The sequence below is a fragment of the Bubalus kerabau genome, chromosome X, assembly GCF_029407905.1.
Source record: "Bubalus kerabau isolate K-KA32 ecotype Philippines breed swamp buffalo chromosome X, PCC_UOA_SB_1v2, whole genome shotgun sequence".
Lineage (NCBI taxonomy): Eukaryota > Metazoa > Chordata > Mammalia > Artiodactyla > Bovidae > Bubalus > Bubalus kerabau.
In genome coordinates, this window is record NC_073647.1 from 43082713 (window position 1) to 43106260 (window position 23548).

At 42.7% G+C, this 23548-nt stretch overlaps 1 protein-coding gene and 1 pseudogene across 1 annotated transcript in view; both read left to right on the plus strand.

The window, feature by feature from the left end:
* The window catches only part of LOC129639966 (spidroin-1-like), a 198485-nt gene extending 177713 nt beyond the window's left edge, over positions 1-20772 (plus strand). Inside the window, exon 5 of the mRNA XM_055565259.1 lies at positions 19078-20772. The gene's annotated coding sequence lies outside the window, so the exon portion shown is untranslated. The remainder of the gene's footprint in view (positions 1-19077) is intronic.
* On the plus strand, positions 9902-11070 carry LOC129640424 (pyruvate dehydrogenase E1 component subunit alpha, somatic form, mitochondrial-like; annotated as a pseudogene).
* Positions 20773-23548: the final 2776 nt, after the last annotated feature.

The window sequence follows — 23548 nt, forward strand, 5'->3', positions numbered from 1 at the left end:
CAGTTCTCTAGATTTTAGAACAGTTATATATTTTTAAGTGGTATTCAAGCAATTAAGTAATGTGTACTCTGTTTCTCACATTAAGAAGATCCATACAATTCACAGAGCAGGAAAATGAACAAATTTAGTCCAAACACAAAGACACAAAAAAACACAGATGCGGACAGATAATGTGGTAAAATAAACAATGACGAACATCAGAATTTCTCCAGTTCCAACTATTTAGTTTAAAAATCCACTGACCTTTAGCAACAACAAGAGTGAGTGTCTGGATCTCAGGAGGGGTTCTGTGTGCTGTTCATTCTGAAATGGCATCTTTGTTCCTCTGTGGGTCGAGGGCATGCAGCCCAGTCACCCCTCCTCTAATCTGTGTGGGCCTCTCAGTTCTTGCAGTTGGTTGGCTTGTTCTTTCTCCTCCTTCTTGGAGCCTCGGGATTGAATCTGGGAGGCTTATGAGTTGTATCTAATCTCCAAGTGCCCACATGTGCCTGCACCTCACCATTCAGGGTCCCCCTGGCCAGTCACCCCAGAGGATTGGGGGCAGTGATCATAGAAATTTAACTGAAGATAAACCATTCAGTGATTCAGTTTTCCCACCTGCCATGGACCATCCAAATACCAACATCAGACGACTCCTCCCCCTCTTCTCACATCTCCAGAAGACACCCCAGGGCTGTGTGATATGGTCCAGTCCATCCAGAGAAGGTTCTGTTTCCACCAGAGGGAGCCACTTTGTCCAAAACAGCGGCAACTGGGGCATTTCAGGGCCTTTTAGGCAGTTCCCACTAACCCCACTTACTTGGCCACATTGATATCTTTTTTCCTATAAAAAATAATTTTAAGTAACCCTTTATTGTGAGTACTATTTGAATTTAAGTTATGAAAAACAAGCATTTTGGGGAAAGGAGACTGATGCAATCCAGTCAAATATGCTAGAAAGGAAAGTAGCACTAAGTGCAAGAACTTAATGATGAAACCAAAACACACTTTTCACCCCCACAGTGAGGTTCATTTGAGGGGTAGAGCTCTGAGGGTAGGAGAAAACATTTCAGAAAGGGAAGTACCCTATCCTAAGTATAAAGTTAGGAAGTAACCTATAGGTTACATAGGTAACAGTAGATGATACACTTTCTATATGAATGATGCAGTCCTGAGCATCTCAGTGTTCCAAGTCAAGTCCTCTCAAGCTCTCACTCAGGAATGGCAGCAAAACTTCCAGGCAAGTAATTAACTTAATGACCCCACAGACACGAAACACAATTATCTCATCAACAGTGGTGATGATGGTTACCCTCTCACTGTTATCATCACTCAGGATACCCAACATCTCTGAAGTCTTCACTGGAGATTTTCTAAGTTAGGACACAAAGAAATGTAAATAAGTCAACATCTCTAAATTCAAGGAGTTTCCCATGTAATCCTGAGATTATACTTGGAAATTAAGAGTCAGTGCTTACGTGTAACATCATGTCAATAATATGATGAATATTATGATGGATAAGTGTGAGATCATGTCAATAATATGATGAATATGATGAATAACAGCACAAGTAGCTTAAGTTTGTTAGTTGCTCAGTCGTGTCCTGCTCTTTGGAACCCCAAGGACTATAGCCCGCCAGATTCTGTCCATGGAATTCTACATGCAAGAATACTGGAGTGGGTAGCCATTCCCTTTTCCAGGGGATCTTCCTGACCCAGTGATTGAACCCAGGTATCCTGCATTGTAGGCAGATTCCTTACTATCTGAGCCACCATGATATAAACGATATGTACATGTATATTATATATTCTGTAACTAAAGAGGATGGGAGGGCAGTTCTGAAAGCTGTGATTTTACTTGAGTATCATTGATTGGTAGTCTATTTTTCAGACAGTGTTTGGCCAACAACCCTGTGTGTTTTTGCAATGTCTTCTGAAATGTGCAAGCAAGGCCATGACATCTGGGTGGGATGAACATGTGACTCTCCAGGCAGCAGTTTATCTGAGGCTGTTGGACTTGTGAGGCTCTCTGTTAAAGAGTCCAAGTCTGTGTGTCTTGAGGGGGGATTTGAGGGGTTAATGCAATTGTATTTCCCCCCAATTGTTTGTAATAAAACTTCAGGAGGAGATATCCTTGAGGGATCTTAACATATCAAGTACTTTAGCTGCTTTTTGCTAATTTTTGATCCTGAGGGTGGTGATGGAGTGGAGAAGAAAGTGTATGTGTGTGTGCGTGTGTGGGAGTGTGTTCGTGTGCATTTTCAATAGATCCAACGTCAGAAGGGAGTTATTTATGTCCAGGAGAGGAGAAGAAAGGACAGAATGAGTTAGGAGAACTCAGAACATTCACCTGAATGTTTGCGAGGAGAGAAATACTGTAACATAAAGCCAGATTGTGGGACATCACAGAAACTTCCCCAAAGCAGCCTGGGTTTTCAAGAAGTCTGTTAAAATGATGTCTCTGCCCTATCCTGGAACTTGGCACTGCTTTTTCCCCCTTCTGCCTATAGAAAGCTTCATTTGTGGGAAGAAGTCCAGTCAGTGCCCGGCTGTTACGTTCCACAGAGCGTGTGTTCCCGCCACCTAATCCGTGTCCAGCAGCCCGGCCCCTGTGCCTGTGTGCAGACTGTGCCTGGTGCTTTATGACTCTCAGTGTCCAAGGGTATTTCCTTCCCATCTCCCTTCTTTCTTCTCTTAACTTCCGTCCTCCATTCTTTTCATCTTCACTGTGGAATCCTGCAGACAGTGAGAGTCTTGTGAGGACTAATTTTGTTAATTAGTTGTGCTATAGGCAGCGCCCCCCTGGGTCTGGTGTTTTGTGTAAGGACTCACTTATCCACCCACTTCTGGTCAAGGCTGCAGTGGTGATGGTCATGATCCTTACTGTCTTCTCGATTATCTTCAAGAAATGGGGAAAAAAAAAGAAATGGAAAAAAAATGAAAAGTTAATCATTGCCCTTTATACTTTCTTTTTTAATTTACTTTTTATTTTATATTGGAGCATAGTTGATTGACAGTGTCAGTGTTAGTTTCAGGTGTACAGCAGATTGATTCAGTTATACATATACACTTATCCATTCTTTTGTCAGATTCTGTTCCCTGAATAGGTTATTACAGAATATTGAGCAGAGTCCCCTGTGCTATACAGGAGGTCCTTGTTCACTATCTATTTATATATAGTAGCTTGCATTTGTTAACCCCAGTCTCCCAATTTATCCCATCCCTGGCCTTTCCCTTTTGGTAACCATAAGTTTTTGAAGTTTATAATTTTTAAAAGCATCGTATGTGCTCTAATTAGTCTGTTTCAACTGTACCTAAGGGTTGCATGGAGCTCATTTCATTTTAATTCTTTTCTATGGCATTTTACAAATGAAGAAATTGAAGCTGCCTAATTCATTTAAAGCACCACCAATAAGAAGTGGCAGAGCTAACAGAGGCACCCACATTTTGGGTTCTGATTCCGGGCTCTTCCTTAGCTACCATGTTGCTAGGTAACCACAGAGTGATGCCCCGTACCCCATAGGTACAGTCCAGTCCTCATGTAGGAGGTTTTCGTTCAGGGAACCACATCCCAGAGCTCATGGGTACTGAAAATGGTGGAGGAAAAGGCAAAATGGGATTGGGCCTAAACTTTTGGAATGGATGGAGAGTCTGAAATCAGGGCCCTGGCTTGCACTTGCCAGGGGCATACTTACCTTTTAATTTCCTATCATTAAATAAGTTTGAGTTAAAAATCAGGGAAAGAAAATACACCTTAGACATAATACTGCCAGCTCAGCAGTTTGAAGGCTTGTGGTTCTTCTCTGCAAGTATTTTACATTATCCAAATATAACATGATGAATCCTATGTGAATAGGTGGTATGGTTTTTATGGCTATGCTGCTTTATAGTAAATCCGGAGAAGAAAGTTATACAGAAGCTAAGATGCCAAGGACCTCTTACCATATTTGAGCTGATAAAAACCAAGTGTGATGCTGTCTGTCGTATATGTATGTGTATATGTATCTGTCGTATGTGTGTGTGTACGATGTGTGATGTGTGTGTGAGATCTGTGTATGTGTGGTGTGTGTGTGTGTGTGACGTATGATGTGTATGTGTGCTTTAAGTCCGTATGTCTTTCTGATTGTCTGCGTCTATAACTTACAGGAGAGACTCCTCCATATACAGTAAATTCATTTGTAAATGTGAAAAATGGAATCCAGTTTTAGCATTTCACATTTAATTTTTGTTTAGACCTTTGTAGGATTGCTGAAAATACTATTTTCAGAAGAAATTATGTGTTCAGATCCTAATCTAGACACCCCCCAGCACAGTTCTTTGTACAACATCACTCAGCACCAAACAGTATTTGCAGACACAGGCAAGCTATATATTTGTAAGCTCAAGTTTGAAAAATCTGGTAAGTTGTAATATATCTTGTGATTAAATACTTTCAGTGATAAAGAGAAGTTTCATAAATAATATTTTACTTTTTAAATGATTTTTGCATTTATTTGTACAGTGTAATTGTGAAAGGATACCCGACATGGAACTCAAACCCCACTGAACTCCCATTCATCTATCAACCAATTACCTAAGACTGATGTTTAAATTTGCTCCAGTTTTTTTAAAAAGATACCACTACTGCTTTCTGAAGAAAACCATACAAATAAATATGAACTTGCTGGTGACTGCAGATGACTTTTAGGTGTAGTTCTCATGCAAAGCCTATATTATCTTGAAAATTAAATTTATGCTTTCACATTGTGGTGCTGGAGAAGACTCTTGAGAGTCCCTTGAACAGCAAGGAGATCAAACCAGTCAATCCTAAAGGAAATCAACTCTGAATATTCACTGAAAGGACTGAATATTCACTGAAGGACTGAAAAGGCCTTGATGCTGGGAAAGATTGAGGGCAGGAGGAGAAGGGGGTGACATGAGATGCTTGGATGGCATCACTGACTCAATGGACATGAACTTGAGCAAACTCTGCTGCTGCTGCTGCTGCTGCTGCTGCTGCTAAGTCGCTTCAGTCGTGTCCGACTCTGTGCGACCCCATAGACAGCAGCCCACCAGGCTCCCCTGTCCCTGTGATTCTCAAGGCAAGAACACTGGAGTGGGTTGCCATTTCCTTCTCCATGAGCAAACTGTGGGAAATGGTAAAGGACAGGGAAGCCTGGTGTGGTGGAGCCCATGGGGTCGCAAAAAATTGGACATGACTGAGCGACTGCACAACAACAAAATTCCCGTCTCTTTTTCAGTTTGATTCCTTTTTTTTAGACCTCTTGAACCTCGTTACTGGAGCTCCCAGCAGGACCATGACTGCCTGGAAGCCCCCAGGGTCTGCATGGCTGGTGGGTTCCCTCTCACACTCAAATGGGAGCCCGGAACTCAGGGTCACGGTTGCTCCTTCTGTTCCCTCCTCCCAAATGCTGTTCCCTTCATCTCTCCAAGTCTCACCCACACTCCTGGGTCTGTTCAGATCCCCCTGACCCTGAGAATTCTGCACTGGCTTTAGTTGTTTGGAGTCTGTCTCCATCATCAATGTGAGGCGGGGCTCCCGCTGCTCTGCACACAGCTCAGCAGTGGATGGCACTGCGATCTTTCCTGCATGTTGGTCGTATGTCACCGAATAGCCCTGGAGTACTGTCAGGCAGAGTCAAGTCTAATGACCATAAATCCTGGGCAGATCTTGGAAAGGGCTCCCATCAGCTTGAGGGCTTCCAGAGACACTTCTGACAATTCTTTCCAGGGCAGAGGTCTTTCCTGTTTCTCTTTCTTGAGGCTGGTTTGGCTCCACACTCATTTAATTGATGCTTCTCCCCCTATCCTGTCTGGGAGCTGATGATCCAGAGCTGAATGTGTGGTCTGTGTTCCAAGCCTCTTACAGTTAGTGGGGGAGATGGATACATCAACAGATAATACATAATACACAATATAGTAGCAGGGCTTGGGAGAGGGTGTTGGGGAAACAAACAGAAATTGGCATCTGAGCCTCCAGGAATTCAGGAAAAGCGTGTTTCACATGGGGTAGGGGGCAGCCTGCAAGGCCCAGCGTGGTCTGTCTGCATCCCTGGCCAGTCCACTCAAACCCTAAATATTTCCTCTGAAACAACAAATGCTGATCCTGCCTTATTAATCTCCTGTAAGATTTGTGAGGCTCAAAAATAATAAAAAAAAAAAACCCACAAATATTTAACAGATAGCTTACTACTTAAATGACACTCCTTCCAGAGTGTTATGTCTTTTAATCGCAACTGAAAATGACACAGATAGTTTGGTTGTCATCTCCATTGTGCTGATGGAGACTCTGGTCAGAGAGAGCCTGATTCTCACCGCCCTTGTATAAAGGAGCTGAGAACCTGGCAACTGGTGTGGAGTGGCCCCCCACCCTGAAAAACCCCTCTTAGACCTACTTCCAGGAAGATAGAGTCTGTGTCTGCAGTGGGTGTGTTGCACATCCACCTGGAGGCAAAATTGCTGTTGGAGCATCTCGGCTAAGTGAGTATATCCACTTCTGGTGGTGAAAGCTTATAATACCATCCACTTTCTTACTTGTTTACCTGCTGGACTTCTTTGATTTTCTTTTGGGTTAGGTTTGTTTGGGTTTGTTTGCTTGTTTTTCAGTTTTAAAGATAACAAGAACTAATCTGAAGTGTAAGATGAAAGAACCCAGTTGTAGGATAGAACTTGCTTCTGAAATGATGAATTCCAAGTTTTCTAAAGTTGCCTGTAAGCCCTCAGGCTTCAATAAAGGATTCGATTAGTGAGACCAATTAATTGTCTAGAAAGAAAGGTCTCATTTTGTGAAACATCAATGGTCATTTTGTGCGTCCCTTTTGCTAACTTTTGTTTAGTGCTCGGCAGACAGCTAGAGACCTGCGATTTTGATGTTTTCAAAACACCACTCTGCAGTTATTGAGCAGTTCAGATACTGTTTGTCTGCCGTAATTTTTCCCACAACCCTAAGAGCTGTGAGAGTTTATTTTTCAAGAAAAATCCAGCAATTCATTAGGGCCAGGCACAGACCGGAAAAAAGCGAGTCTTCAAATGTGTGAATCAAAAATACCTAATTTTGCATTTTTACTTGAACGAATGATGGGACATTATTGTATTCCCAGTGCCAGCTTAGTTTCAGCCAAGCAGGAATGTTCCTGCAGGAAACCTCAGGGGACATACATTTAAATCATCACATTCCCTGGAGCCTTAGTGTCTGTTAGTGATGCTGAGACACTGATGGGACCCGTCAGGCAGAGAAGAGTCAAGGATGACAAACTATGGGAATATAACTAAATAGATTATAACTGAATATAACTAAAAGTCACAGAATATAACTAAGATTTTGTATATATTTTACAGAATATAACTAAAAGTCACATCTAATCTTTTAGCAAGTGGCCTCTTCCTGTGTCATCTTTTCTTGCCGAGGGAAGAATTGTTTTGTCTTTTGTTTGGTTTTAAGTCAGTCCCCAAATCCCAAACTTTGAAAACTGGGGAACTGAAGTTTCTAACTTGTTTCATAGAGAAGCATTTTTTAAGAGAGAGAGCAATATTGGGTCAGATGGAGAACAGATCGACTTGGCCTCAAGAGAGTTCCTGCATTGGTGGCACCAGCACTTTTTGGGCTTGCATTAGGCACATTAAGATGCCTCTTGCCTTCACGGATTCTCTCTCCAGTGACTGTAGTAAACAAGGAAGTAATTCCATTACAGACTGTGATTAGTGCTGTGGAGAAAGTCAACAAGATGCTGAGATGGAAAGTGTATCAGGCAGCTTTTGCTGCATAATAAACAATCACATCTCAGTGACAATCAGGAATCAGCATTTCTTGCCCACATCTGTGTCTCAGGCAGGAAAGTGAGGACATTTTGCCCAGCACGAGGCCTGGCCATATTAAGAAATATGCTCTTAGCTTCTGGGGATTAGATAGAGATTATAGAGTGTGGACATCTTTGGGGGCCATTATTATGTCAGATACTTTTCAAATGGATAATGAACAAAAGATTTGATCAGAAAAGTTTAGAATGTATGAATAACCTAATGTTTTAAAAGAATGTATTGATAACCAATATAATGGAAGCACAAATATTATGTTTGTTTATAAACTAACAAGTAGAAAACAATGGCTGTCTACTTTCTGGTTTAAAGATGTTTTCATGTGCGTGCGTGTGTGTGTGTGTGTGTGTTAGTTGCTCAGTTGTGCCCCACTCTTTGCAACCCTATCAACTGTAGCCCACCAGGCTCCTCTGTCCATAGTGTCATATGCTACTGCTACTGCTAAGTCACTTCAGTCGTGTCCGACTCTGTGTGACCCCACAGACGGCAGCCCACCAGGCTCTGCCATCCCTGGGATTCTCCAGGCAAGAACACTAGAGTGGGTTGCCATTTCCTTCTCCAGTGCATGAAAGTGAAAGTGAAGTCGCTCAGTCGTGCCTGACTCTTAGCGACCCCGTGGACTACAGCCTACCAGTCTCCTCTGTCCGTGGGATTTTCCAGGCTAGAGTACTGGAGTGGGGTGCCATAATGAAGAATATAAAAACATCAACCTAAAACACCAACTGGACTGTCATCCTGGAGTGTCTCATGAAAATCAAAAATGTATATTTAAACTGCTCACAGAAGTATTCACATCTGTCTAATTATTAAATAGAAATCAAGCTTAATTGAAAATTGTTAGACTCTAGAGATGTGTAATAGGCTTTTCACGGTGTCTGGAGATGAGAGATGGGATCTGCCAGGACTGAGCTCTGTGCTGAGGAAGCAGACAACCCCTGGACACTTGTTCATGAACCTGTTGTACCTGAGAAAACCTGATCAGTAGACACTGTGAGTGGACATTTTGAGCTGATAGTTAGATGTCACCATGAAGCCCTTAAGGAATTTGAAGAAGATGCTGAAAGGATGTTCTGAAATTCTAAGGAACAATCATTCAGATTTATACACTCTTGAAAATATTTTACCTTCAGGAATGGAGCGAAGCCCTCTAATGCCTCCCCTGGAACTTCTTTTTTTTTTTCCTTTTGTGAAAGAACAAGAATAATGAAACCATTGGTAATGAACTTGTTATATTCATGTTTATATATATATTTTTTGTGAATATATATATATATATATATATATATATATATATATCTCTCTCTCTCGAGGATTGTGGATTTAACTTTTCTTGGAGATACAAGTCAAAGAGCACCCAACTGCAATTTGGGGAGGGGGCTGCTCCCTCGAAGGCCTTGGGATGGGGTCCCCTTTCTTATGCAGTTATAGCATCTGAATGACAGAAAATAAATGATAGAAAAGAAATAGGAACGCCCATTGCAAAGTGTTCAGTTTTACTTAAAGTAGAATCCTAATTCTAATATATGAGCATAAAGCACAATTACTAGCATATTTAAAATAAACATTATCCAAATATATGTGGTAATAAGGAATTCAGTAGCAATGGAAAAGAGATATTTAAATGTATATAAATATAAATACACTGCGAAATGAATAGAATTAGCATGCATTTATGCCTCCTTGCAGAGCCCTGCAATACATCTTTCTCTGCTCCAAACTTCAGCGTTTTGGTTTGGTCTCACTGTGTGCTGGGCACACGGACTTGTGTCTGATAACAGTTTCATTTAATCCCTTAATAGCTTTATTCCCCCTGATCCCTATTTTACCCCTCCCTCTGCCCAGTGTGAACCACTAGTTTGATCTCTATCTGTGAGTCTGCTACTTTATTTGTCATATTCACTAGTTTGTTGTATTTTCTCAGATACCACATATAAGTGATACTATACAGTATTGGTCTTTCTCTGGTTTATCTGATAATCTTTAATTACTGGTGAAAAGCTGCACATTTGTTCAAGCCTTAAGCCTCTAGAAAAGGAGACTTGGACTCACCTGGGCCATAGTGTTCGGCTCGTTGGGGGTTTGCAGCTACAGCCACTGCCTGTGCTCCATGAGGAAGATGCTCACCGCTCTTCGCATGTTGTTGGGCGTCGTCCAGAAGCCGGCAAGCAGAGTGCTGGTGGCATCCCGTCATTTTGCAAATGATGCTACTTTTGAAATGAAGAAATGTGATCTTCACTGGCTGGAAGAGGGCCCTCCTGTCACTATAGTGCTTACCAGGGAGGATGGACTCAAATACTACAGGATGTTGCAGGCTGTTCACCGAAGGGAGTTAAAAGCAGATCAGCTGTATAAACAGAACATTATTCGTGGTTTCTGTCACTTGTGTGATAGTCAGGAAGCTTGTCGTATAGGCCTGGAGGCTGGCATCAACACCACAGACCATCTGATCACAGAGTACCAGGCTCATGGCTTTACCTTTACTCGTGGACTCTCTGTCCAGGAGATTCTCACAGAGCTTACAGGATGAAGAGGTGGTTGTGCTAAAGGAAAAGGAGGATTGATGCATATGTATGCCAAGAATTTCTATGGAGGCAATGGCATCATGGGAGCTCAGGTGCCCCTGGGAGCTGGGATTGCTCTGGCCTGTAAGTATAATGGAAAAGATGAGGTCTGTTTGACTTTGTATGGTGATGGCGCTGCTAATCAGGGTCAGATCTTCGAAGCTTAAAATATGGAAGCTTTGTGGAAATTGCCTTATATTTTCATCTTTGAGAATAACCAGTATGGGATGGGAACCTCTGTGGAGAGAGCAGCAGCCAGCACTGATTACTACAAGATAGGTGACTTTATTCCTGGGCTGAGGGTAGATGGAATGGATATCCTGTGTGTTTAGAAGGCCACAAAATTTGCAGCTGCTATTGTAGATCTGAAAAAGGGCCTATACTGATGGAGCTGCAGACTTACTGTTACCATGAACACAGCATGAGTGATCCTGGAGTGAGTTACCATACCTGAGAAGAGATTCAGGAGGTTAGGAGTAAGAGTGACCCTATCATGCTCCTCAAGGACAGGATGGTGAACAGCAAGCATGCCATTGTTGAAAAATTAAAGGACATTGATGTGGAAGTGAGAAAAGAAATTGAGCATGCTGCCCAGTTTCCTACCGCTGATGCTGAACCACCTTTGGAAGAACTCAGCTATCACATCTACTGCAATGATCGACCTTTTGAAGTCCAGGGTGCAAACCAGTGGATTGAGTTTAAGTCCATCAGTTAAGGCGAGATATGTACACCATCAGCATATTTGGCAGCAACTGTAAGGAATGCTTTGTGTTCTCAATTTTGTCGAGGAAGAAAACTCATACAGAGAAGGTGTGTAGATTAAGATAGTGTTTGCATGTGGTTTGTACAATGTTGCATTAAAAGAGGTGATTGCACACCTAAGGTTATTTTAGTTATATAGGTCTAAAATAGGTAATAGTTTGCTTAACCCTCCAAATTATTTCTTTAAAATAGTTTTATTTGATTTAGTTGTATATCAGTTTTAACACATACTTTAGTTACTAAGGGCTTCCCTTATGGCTCAGCTGGTAAAGAATCCGCCTGCAATGCGGGAGACCTGGATTTGATCCCTGGGTTGGGAAGATCCCTTGGAGAAGGTCAAGGCTACCCCCTCCAGTATTCTTGCTAGGAGAATTCCATGGACTATATAGTCCATGGGGTCACAAAGAGTTGGACATGACTGAGCGACTCTCACTTTAAGCCTCTAGAACACCTTGTCACCCTCTCTGATACTTAAATCAATCAGCTGTCCCCTTACCCCCTGGGAAACAGGAAAGCTTCCAGTGAAGGGACCTTGTGTTGTTTACCTTTGTCACCACGTCAACCAATATATTGCTGGCATAAAGTGTGCAGCCATCAAGAGTTAGAATGCATGGGGAATGATTAAGGGCTACGTGAATGATGGAACTCTGAACCACCAAAGCAGTGTGGAAACTCAACGGTCAGAGCTAGCTAGTGGTCCGGAGGTTTCGGTTACCAATGGTCAAAAGCCAGTGTACCAGAGAGAGATGGAGGTATGCAAAGACAGATGTGCATGGGCAGGCAGTTCCAGGACTGGAGTGGTCATCAGCGGGCATGAAACACGCAGGCAGCCAGGAAGGGGGCCATCGCAAGAGTTCAGTAGTCACTGGTGGAATGACCTCCTGAAGAGGTAGGCCTGTGTTTGTTTCCTTTTTATTACTTTTTGGCCACACTTTGAGGCATCTGGGATCTTAGTTCCCTGATCAGGGATTGAACCTGTGCCTCTGCAATGGAAGCTTGGGGTCTTAACCACTGAACCACCTAGGAAGTCCCAGGCCTATGTTTGAGAATTGCTGTGACATCTCTCAGTTGGCTAGATGCCAGTGCCCTAGTGTGGCTGCCCATCCCAGTGCAGGGACAGCAACTCAGTGACCAGCACAGGTCATCCCCGTGGCTAAACACATTGCAGCCTCAGGAGGCAAAGCGAGTTTGGTCATTTTGTAGCTGGTCTGAAAAAGGAGTCCTTTTCTGAAGGGAGCATTTCTAGATTCAGGGAGTATGATGCCTACTCGGTGGTGGCTGGGAAAGCTGTGGGTAACAGGAGACCTGGGTTTACATGTTCTTCTGTATATGCAGGTATTGGCCACTTGTCAAATACATTCCACACCTGCCAGGTGAGGAGGAAGCTGTGCTTCTGAATGCAGTCAGGGACTGGGGAACTCTGCTGGGGAGGAGGGCTGGGGGAGGTTATATTCACTCCTGTATTTGCTATTTCTGCATAATTTGGGGTCCTATAGATCTGAGTTGCCTTTTGTGTGATTTTCCTTCCCTAAATAACTTCTTTCTGCATTCCTTACACAGAAAATCTGTTGATTGAAAATCCTCTCACTTTTTGTCTTAAAATGGCTTTTATGCTTGCCTTCATTTTTGAAGGACAACTTCACTAGGTACAGAATTTCTGGTTGAAGAACTCTGTTTCAGCACCATGAATATGTCATTCCAACTTCTTCTGGTTCCATAGTTTTTGGATGATGTCAGTCATGTATCTTGTCATTATCCACTTTTACATAATGTGTTATTTATTTCTGGCTCTTTTAAGCTTTTTCTCTTCTCTTAGACTTTCAGTAGTCTGGCTGTGATGTATCCCAGGGTGACTTTCCTTTGTTTTATTGCCCTTGGGGTTCTTTGAGATCCTTAGATTTCTCTAAAGGTGAGAACTGGCTGAAAAGGACATGAAGGACATTTTGGGTCTTGTTGCAATGGTTTCACCCGTGCAAACATTTGCCAAAACTCATTGCACTTTACTTTTAGCATCTATGCATCTCACTGTATGCAGCCTAGACGAGTGACTTAAAGCTTTAATGCAAAAAATGTGTAACCTATGGAAGCTAGATGTGTTGATTTTCCCTAATAAATGGGTCAATTAGAACTAAGTCTGGGGATTCAGTTTGCCATTTCATTTCTGAGGAAGGACATTTTTAAAATCTCTGGACAGATTTTATCTTCTAAATGATATAAGTCCTGGTTAAAATAAAAAAAAAATAGGTAATGTAGTAAAAAAGAAAGATACTTTAAAATCACTTTCTAAACCATTAGGGGAGGATCTTCATACAAAGAAGATGTGCTCAATAGAAAAGTAATCTATGAAACTGAAAGGGACACATCTTGAGATCTGTGTGTGTGTGAAATAGAGAGAAAGGAAGTTAAGAAGGAAGGAAGGAAAAGATGAATGACCTTGAAAGTGATGGGATGGAGGATTTGTTAATTTGGCTTCTCTATTTCACGGCAGATGTTGGGGTGTGGATGCAGGCCAGTAGGCTAACACTAGGTAATTTTTTGAGCTCAAGGAGTTGAACTCTGCAGAGACACTTCATTGTCATGCGCTAATGTTCTCCTCCCCTCAGTCCTTCACCCTGTGTCAACCACTGTAAATTAACATATGACTTCTTGAGTTCACCTGTGGCATTCCTTCATCTGTGCATTCATTCAACCAATACTTGTTCTGTGCTAACTACCTGCTCAGCATTCTTTTATGCATCAGAAATATAGTGATCACAAGCAGGGCAAACAGGATCCTTATACTCGTGTGCTTGTGTTTGTGAGAGAGAGAATCAGGTGATAAGAGAAATAAATAAGGTGATTGCAAGTACCAAGGTGCACACAGCAGGGTCCTGTGACAAGGAACCCCTGAAGTGACTGTGTGTGTTACCGCTTAAATGACCAATGAAGGTCTAAACATTACATCTCAGGCCTGAGCCAAAGGGACAGACAGGCATGTACCATCTACAGAGAGAAATTTCATTGTCTTCTTGCTAGTTTCCTAGGTAGGTGAAAACATACCATGGGAGTCATTGGATGAAAAATTAACAAAAAGGCTGGTTTTCCACAGTGTGCTGGGCTCTTTCTGGGGAGAGAAGTTGAGGACAGTCTGTGTCTCTCCCTGTTAGCCCCCTGTGTGGATGACTTAGTGTCCAGGACTCAAGCGTGCAGAGAACAAAGAGAATCAGGGCTGGCTGATGGCTGCCCACAGCCCTGCAGCCAGAGAGGTAAGCACGGGGCTGGGGAGATAAACACACCAGGTCACGAGGCAGTTAGTCATGGTCACCTGTGCATGTTCCCCAAGGGAACAAGATGGTAACAATACAAACTGTCTCTCCTGCTGGGCCAGTGGGACAGGAAGACTCCAAGCCAGCAAAGCTGGACATCTCATGCCCGCCGAGAGCAGATGTGAACACAGCTCGATGAAACACGTGGATGGTCTTTAGTCTGTACGTGGACCACTCGCCGGAGTGTGTAGACACCCCAGACTGAGGCTCTGAGTCCACACCAGCGTGAAGCTGGAGGCAGTGACTGTTCATGGCTGATGCTCAATCAGTTTGGAGCCAAATTGGGCTTCCTGGAAAGAGAGGTGAAAGGGAAGGACAGGGCAGAGTCCCGTGGGCTAGAAGGTAGGCCTTGTTTCCAAGTCACATGTATTGTTTTCCTAGAGGGACTGTGGGAGGGCTCTGTGCAGGAAGCTAACAGGTGGAAGAACGAGTGATTGTGGGAGAACTTGGTGCAGGAGATCCCGGAGGCTAACAACCAAAAGAATGCCCCCTGAGATCAGCCAGCCTCCAGGGGAATGGACTCCATCACCTGGTGGTTTCCTCACTCATTACCATTTGCAGATTCCTTGGTGTACCAGAGGTCAAATTGCCAACACCTGCTGGATCATCAAAAAAGCAAAAGGGTTCCAGAAAAACATCTATCTCTGCTTTATTCTTCATACTGCAGAGAGACCTTATAAATGTACTGCTGCTGCTACTGCTAAGTCGCTTCAGTCGTGTCCGACTCTGTGCGACCCCATAGACAGCAGCCCACCAGGCTCCCCCATCCCTGGGATTCTCCAGGCAAGAACACCGGAGTGGGTTGCCATTTTCTTCTCCAATGCATGAAAGTGAAAAGTGAAAGGGAAGTCGCTCAGTCGTGTCCGACTCTTTGTGACGCCATGGACTGCAGCCAACCAGGCTCCTCCGTCCATGGGATTTTCCAGGCAAGAGTGCTGGAGTGGGGTGCCATTGCCTTCTCCGTTACATTTATAAATGTACAGAATGTAGCAAAGCCTTTACCTGTTACTCCCAACTAACCTATCACCAGCAAATTCATACTAGAGAGAAACCTTATTAATGTAAAGAATGTAACAAAGCATTTCGTCGTCTCTCACATCTTACTGGACATCAGCGAATTCATTCTGGGGAGAGACCTTATAAATGTAAAGGTTGTAACAAAGCCTTTATTCAGCGCTCAAATCTTACTCGACATCAGCAAATTCATACTGGAGAGAAGCTTTATAAATGTGAAGATTTTAACAAAGCCTTTATTCAGTGCTCAGATCTTACTCAACATCACTGAATTCATATGGGGCAGAGATGTTATAAATGTACAGAATGTGGCAAGGCCTTCATTGAGGGTTCCAGTCTTACTAAACAATAGCGAATCCATACTGGGGAGAGACCGTATAAATGTACAGAATGTGGCAAAACCTTTAATCGGAACTCAATTCTTACTACACATTTGTGAGTTCATCCTGGAGAGAAGCCTTATAAACGTACAGAATGTGGCAAAGCCTTTAGTCCTAGTGGTTGGCTCACTAAACATCTGAGAATACACACTGGAGAGAAACCCTAGGAATGGAACAAGTGATAGAAGAGGTTTGCCCTAAACATGCATCAGAAAACACAAGAGTTTATACAAGAAACCTATGGAAATGATGTAACAAATATGTAGAAAGGTATTTAACCAAAAGTTAAATCGAAGTAAATATCAGAGATTGCATACTAGAAGGCATTTCATCAATCTTGTTTTGAGAAGTTTCTCTAAAGGAGAATGACTGTAGAGAGTACTCCATAGTTAAAACACATAGAAAATGGATATATTAGCATGAATCATGAGATGAGGGTTGATGGTTAGAAAGTTACAATTCTTAGCAACGTATGTATGCTTGTTAATAATGATGTGATTTGAGATTATTTGAAGTAAATATAATTCGGCACTCAAATAATCCATACTATGCTTTCTTTCTAGTGTGTTTGCAAACATGGATTTTTTATGGTTTATTAAAGATTAGCCTTTTTATATTGTGTTGCAACCATTTCTATCTATTCTCCATTAGAAGATGAAGGATACTGTAGTGTAAAATGTACAGTGAACATCTAAGTGGAGATGTTTGGCATTGCTGTGAAATATCCTGGAGGTTGCCATGATGTAAGTGATCATTTAATCTTTCCATGTATTAAAGTCAGACAGAAGTTGGTTGTAAGGTTTCAGTAGAAATAGCCTTGATTTGTAAGAGCACAATGACAGTTCACTGCAATATTTATGTATCTTTATAATATCAGCACAAGTCATGATTATTACTTGACAATGTTGAAATAAAGACAGCGGTAACCTAGAAACGACGGAGAAGGCAATGGCACCCCACTCCAGTACTCTGGCCTGGAAAATCCCATGGATGGAGGAGCCTGGTAGACTGCAGTCCATGGGGTCGCTAAGAGTCGGATACAACTGAGCAACTTCACTTTCATTTTCTGCTTTATTGATTCTGTGGATCACAATAAACTGTGGAAAATTCTGAAAGAGATGGGAATACCAGACCACCTGACCTGCCTCTTGAGAAATCTGTATGCAGGTCAGGAAGCAACAGTTAGAACTGGACATGGAACCACAGACTGGTTCCAAATAGGAAAAGGAGTACATCAAGGCTGTATATTGTCACCCTGTTTATTTAACTTCTATGCAGAGTACATCATGAGAAACGCTGGGCTGGAAGAAGCACAAGCTGGAATCAAGATTGCCGGGAAAAATATCAATAACCTCAGATATGCAGATGACACCACCCTTATGGCAGAAAGTGAAGAGGAACTAAAGAGCCTCTTGATGAAAGTGAAAGAGGAGAGTGAAAAAGTTGGCTTAAAGCTCAACATTCAGAAAATGAAGATCGTGGCATCTGTTCCCATCACTTCATGGGAAATAGATGGGGAAGCAGTGGAAACAGTGTCAGACTTTATTTTCGGGGGCTCCAAAATCACTGCAGATGGTGACTGTAGCCATGAAATTAAAAGACACTTGCTCCTTGGAAGGAAAGTTATGACCAACCTAGACAGCATATTCAAAAGCAGAGACACTACTTTGCCAACAAAGGTCCGTCTAGTCAAGGCTATGGTTTTTCCAGTGGTCACGTATGGATGTGAGAGTTGGACTGTGAAGAAAGCTGAATGCCGAAGAATTGATGCTTTTGAACTGTGGTGTTGGAGAAGACTCTGGAGAGTCCCTTGGACTGCAAGGAGATCAGCCCTGGCATTTCTTTGGAAGGGATGATGCTGACGCTGAAACTCCAGTACTTTGGCCACCCCATGCGAAGAGTTGACTCATTGGAAAAGACTGATGCTGGGAGGGATTGGGGGCAGGAGGAGAAGGGGACGACAGAGGATGAGATGGCTGGTTGGCATCACCAACACGATGGACGTGAACTTGAGTGAACTCCGGGAGTTGGTGATGGAGAGGGAGGCCTGGCGTGCTGTGATTCATGGGGTCGCAGAGAGTCAGACACGAGTGAGCGACTGAACTGAACTAAACTTTCATCATAATAGCATTTTTGCATTCAAAAGACTTCTGACTAAAATGTTTAGCTTAGAAAGTAAATGTAAATCCTGTGCATTGAGGAGGTAAGGCCATGGTGTCCAGTGATTGCAATGTCAGTGGCCCTCCAGCTTTCCAAATACCACATGAAGTTAAGAGTTGAATTCTGGAGAATGCAGCTTACAATGTGCTACTGTTTCATTATATTTAACAGGGGAGTATTACTCATTTTTCAAAATGTGTCTTTATGTGTATCAATCAAGCTGATGGAGTGCTTAGAGCATATGAAAGGAATAATAAAATACTTTAAAATGCATTATTTCTCCAGTAGTGAGTAAGAACAGATACCTCATCACCAGGCTGACTGTGATGGCATTTCTGGTACCATTTGTGATTGACTCAAAAGTCTGTTTATTTCTCTACACACTCGTCCATGCCATCAACACCATCACTGTTGATCTCTCAGTGAGTTCTCGTGGTTGGTCCTTGAGGTTATTGGATGAAGATGGTTTGGGGCAGGCAGTTCTGGTGGACCAGATTTCAGGCTGAAATATCACAGGCAGCTTCATGTGTGTGAGACCTTCCCCAAAGCATCTTTCTCTTGATTCTTCTTTTGTGTATCGACAAATGCAAAGATAAACAAAGAAGCTGTTGTTGTTGTTGTTATTGTTTTAGTCGCTAAGTTGTGTCTGACTCTTTGGACCATAGCCTGACAGACTCCTCTGTCCATGGGATTTCCCAGGCAAGAATGCTGGAGTGGGTAGCCATTCCCTTCTCCAGGGGATCTTCCTGACCCAGGGATCAAAACCATGTCTCTTGCATTGGCAGGAGGGTACCACTGGGCCACCAGGAAAGCCCGCTTGTTTGTTCACTCTATCCCTAAACCAAGGTTTATTGTAGACTTACAGAGGTCTTTCAAGACCCAAAGTTCTTGTCAAAGGAGAGAGGACAGCAAGTTGAACATCAGTTATTTGTCTCCTGGCTTTAGGAAAACATTACCATACTTGCTTTGTGCATTATTTTTTTGGCGGGTGGGGGGCGGGCGGGACAGGACTGAAATATTGTAAAGAGAACCTCAGATATTGTGTCATCCTCCCTACCTAAGTCAGTGTACATCTGTGAATAATTGGATGTTCTCTTGCAGAATCATGATGCTACACTGATACCGAATACAAGTACCAGCCAGTCCCTAGCGCCATCTAATACCAGTCAGTGCTTACACTTCCTGATCTCAGCATGCTTCTAAAGTCCACACTTACTATAAAAATTTTTTTCAGCTTTAAATTTTTTTTAAATTTTTACTGAGTTATAATTACGTACAATATTATATTACTTTCAGGTATACAGCATATTGATTTGATATTTTTATACGTCATGAAATGGTCACCACTGTGGGACCAGTTACCACTGTCACCACCGATTCTTTTCCTTTGCCACATCTCCACCTCTGTATTGAGATTGTGTCCCCCAATTCTTTCCCAGCTTCGTTGGGTTTCTCTTTCTGTCACTAGCTTCTGAGGAAACCAGTTCCTCTGTCTTGCAGCACCAGTGAATTGTCTGGAGTGTCTGTTTGTGGCTTGATTTACCTTGTCAGTCTACCCTCTGATTCACATAAACTCAAATCGCTCCTCTTTGGCAGTTGGGGACAGTTTCATGGTGACTTCTTGTCCATTGTCGATGGCTGTCTGGTCTTTTCTCTTTTCTGTCCTTCTAGCACAGCGGGAGGTACCAAGCCCATTTAGAGTTCTGGACCTGGCATCCACCATCTGTCCTGAGGGTGGACATTTAGGCATTTTCCAGCCTTTGGCTCTTGTAATGAAAAACTTGTGCACGCCTGTATTTTTTGCCAGGTATTCTAGGGGTAGATTACTGAGTACAATCAAAGAGTAAATTCTTGTGGAATTTTGATGAATATTGCCAAGTTTCTCTCCCTAAAATTTTGGCAGCAGTTTCAGCAATTATTTCCCCAGAGCCTCACCAACAGAATGTGTTGTCACACTCAAGGATTTTTTTTGCCAGCCTGATGAGGGAGAAATGGTAACTCGGTGTCCTTCTAATCCTCATTAATCCTGAGTCATTTTTTTGTAGAGTGGAGCTCAGGCTGAGGTTCTTTGCCATCTCCTGAGTGGAACTCTAAGAGTAAGAGGTTCATCTAAGATGGTTAAGGATTCATTGATCTGCAGGATTCGGCAATTGAAACATTTTTTTTTTCTAGTTTGCATTACCTTAACCTTTTGCCTATTTGAATAATGATATAATGAAAACAACTGCCGTGGACCAAGTACTGTGTCACATCATTTCCATTCTGTGCAGTAGCCCCACAGATCAGGGATTGGCAAACTTTTTTCTAAAGAGGGAGAGGCCATATTTCAGGTTCCATAGGCCATACAGTTTCTGTGGTAGCAGAAGGTGATGAACATGCTGTGTTCCAATAAAACTTTATTTTAAAAAAAAGGAAGCTAGTAGGACTGGCTTGCTGGCCATCCTTTGTGACCCCATCTCACAGGTAAAGAAAACCAAGCAGCTACCCAGAGAGCTGTAGCCACACACATTGACCTGCATTCAAGAGAAGGTCTGCCTGGCTTTCTACATCCAGCCACACTGAATACTTGAATTGTAGTTTTTTTTTTTTTTGGTTTTGTGTTGTTTATTTTCCTATCCCTGTAGCTCTGGGAACATTGTCTTTAGTCTCAACTCTTATCAGCTGTTCTCATTTTATGAATATTTTGAAGAAAGGGAGTAAAATTTGCATGTCATAATGCCTTTCTAAATGGGTATGCTTCTGAATAGATCTGTACATTAAAATATTATTAAATAATATATCAAGTGAAAGGCTGTATATTTGAACTGTAGTCTGGTGAACATCCCCAGTTTTAGACATTATCTTAAAACATCACCCTATGTTTTCACGTGTTGTCACATGTTTTCTCATGTAAGGGTAGGAGTTGTCTCTGCCTTGCATCAAGTGTCTTGAAATCTACAGAATAGATATTGGTAGATGGAGTTATTGTGCATTGACAGTTGCAAAGACCGTGTCATGCAGTGCTATTAAACACGGCCTTGTTTGGTTTCTTCTCAAGTTCAACTCCGTCTTTCTCTTCAAGGGAACTCCAATTATATCCTAAATGAAGCTTTCTGGTCCTTTAGAGCTATTGTAAGCGATATTGATCCTTTTAGTGCTGTGTCCTTTGAAGATTTCCTATCAGTCTATTTGCTAATAGAGTATTTTAAAGTGGTCACATCTAAAAAAGAAAAAAAAAAGTGACTGAGTCAGCCAAACCTCAAAGCTTTCTCCAAGAAAAAGAAAGCAAAGTTGTCCTCTGCTGTACATTCGGTGATGGGGAGCAAGGAGGGGACCTAGGAAGTAAGCCTGTCCTTACAGTAATCTTGCCATGAGATGTGTCCTGGTGAGCAAACTGAAAGATCAGATAGAGGGAGACACGTGAGAACCTGGTTCTGTGGCAGCAGTGTCTGGGAGCTTAACAGATGTCTGTAAACTGTGTTTCATTGGTTTCCCCCTTTCCTGCCTGTGGTCCCTTCAGGACATGGCAGCTGCTGGTACCCAACAACCCCGTCTTTTCCCAAACCTCACCAGCCCCACAGCCACCACCCTCAGGCTTCCTCTGTCTTCCAGCACCTCCTATCATGAAGCCACCAAGTGTGTTCATGATCTTGTGTGGACTTACTGTGTGTCATTCTAGACCCTTGCTGCTGAGAGTAGTATGTGCATCTTGTCGTTTTACACCTGCTAGTGCCAGCCCAAGGGTTGTCCAGTGATAGGCGTTTAATAAATGTTTCATAAGCAAGCATTTTATGAGGGCACTAACCCCATTCACTGGGTCTCCACACTCGTGAGCTGATCACTTCTCAAAGACCCTCATATTTTAATACTGTCTCATTGAGGGGTTAGAATTTCAGTAGGTGAATTTTGAGAGAATGAAAACATCCAGTCCATAACACGTGTCAGTAACTCCCATACAATCGAAAGAAAAGTTCGATCTTATGTCTGAGACTTTTATATCCTGTGATACATAATCCATTTCATTAGACTTTACTCATGTAGCTGATCAATTTTGCTGTTTTCTTTGATGGGCCAAAATACCTTGGTTATACTCAAATGCACACACATCTCTGTGTGTGTGTATAATAAAAGTAGGTGATTACCATTTCTTAGGCTGTTGAGAGCTTTATGTAAGACTTTGACTTCCAACATGGAAAGGAACTTTTTTTTTAATTCTAGCACAATGACCTCATTTAATAAGTATTTGGTGAACAGATCTATTTTTCTTCTAGAAAAAAAATGTAATCCTTCATCCTTTTTCCCTCAAAATATGTCTGGAAGGAAAGATTTTCTGATTTGTAATCTCCAACTTCACTAAGTCAGGTCCCTAGGACTTAATATAAACAGGCTCTGAATGAATGAGTGATAAAGATCAGGTCCTATGGAGAATAGTGCATTCATGAACTACAATCCCAAATTCCCAGGTGGTAAGCTTAGGACCTTGTTCTGTACAAAATGTGAGGTACCAAGGCAGAACATTTTATATTTCATTAATGACGTGAGCAAGTGAACTGCGTAATAGATCTCTGAAAGCTTTTTTGAACCTTGGTGCAGACAGCACCATGAATAATGGGAAGTTCACGCTGTTTGATATGGAGGTAAAATCTAGATGTTGAGTCTGTAGAATGGAATGTTTTGGGGAATCGTGCTAGCAGACACTCCCAAACCTCGGTTCAGATTTCTCCTTTTCTCTGCATCATGAGAGCCTGAAATTAGTTCTTTTATAGCTGTAACTGCAGTGAAATGTCTTTCCCGCAGCCCAGCCAGTTAAACACCTCAGCTCGCGACTGAGCATCCTTGCTTGGGTGAAGCAACAGTTTGTATGAGGCAGATTTCAGAGGAGCTGTGTGGGTTTTTCATCAGAATCCTCAGAAACCTATCACTCGCGATGAAGAAAGTGGAAACAGTTCTTCCTGGCTCTTCTTTTTCCCAGGCTATCTCTACACGCTCACAGCCACACAGACTTCTAAATGTACATGAAATCTTGGAAGTAGCAAACATGACAGTGTCACACACCTTCTAGAGTCTAGTGGTTTCATTCACACAGTGACGTGTAAATGCGGCTTCAGAGGACTAAGTGACTTCTTCATGCAGGACCAGGTGGTATCGAGTCTTCCTGCTTGTGAAGCCTGTGCCTCCTCTTCTCTAAGCTCTGCAGATGTCTGTGCCCTCCTCTTCTCTAAGCTCTGCGGAACTCGGAAGGTCTTATCACACAACAGGAGCAATCATGTTGCCTCAGGTGATCACGTCCCTCAGTGCCAAGGGGGCTTGGGAAGCTGTGGTCAGGCAGGGCCCCACTTGTCCCAGGCTCCTCCTTGTCCCAGAAGAGCATAAGTAATCCCTTATCCCGCCCTCCCTGGACCATCCTGTACCCACTGCCTCACCCAGGACAGACTCCCTCCTGCCTCTGGGAGGCTCTGATGTCCAAGTCCCCCTTTCACACCCTCCCTGTGGTCACTATTGAGGTTGATGCCCATCTCACTCTCCCTGGAGATGGAGAAGTGGCCTGGGGGCCTGTCATCCACAGAGCAAGTGAAAACGCTGGTCGGTGAGC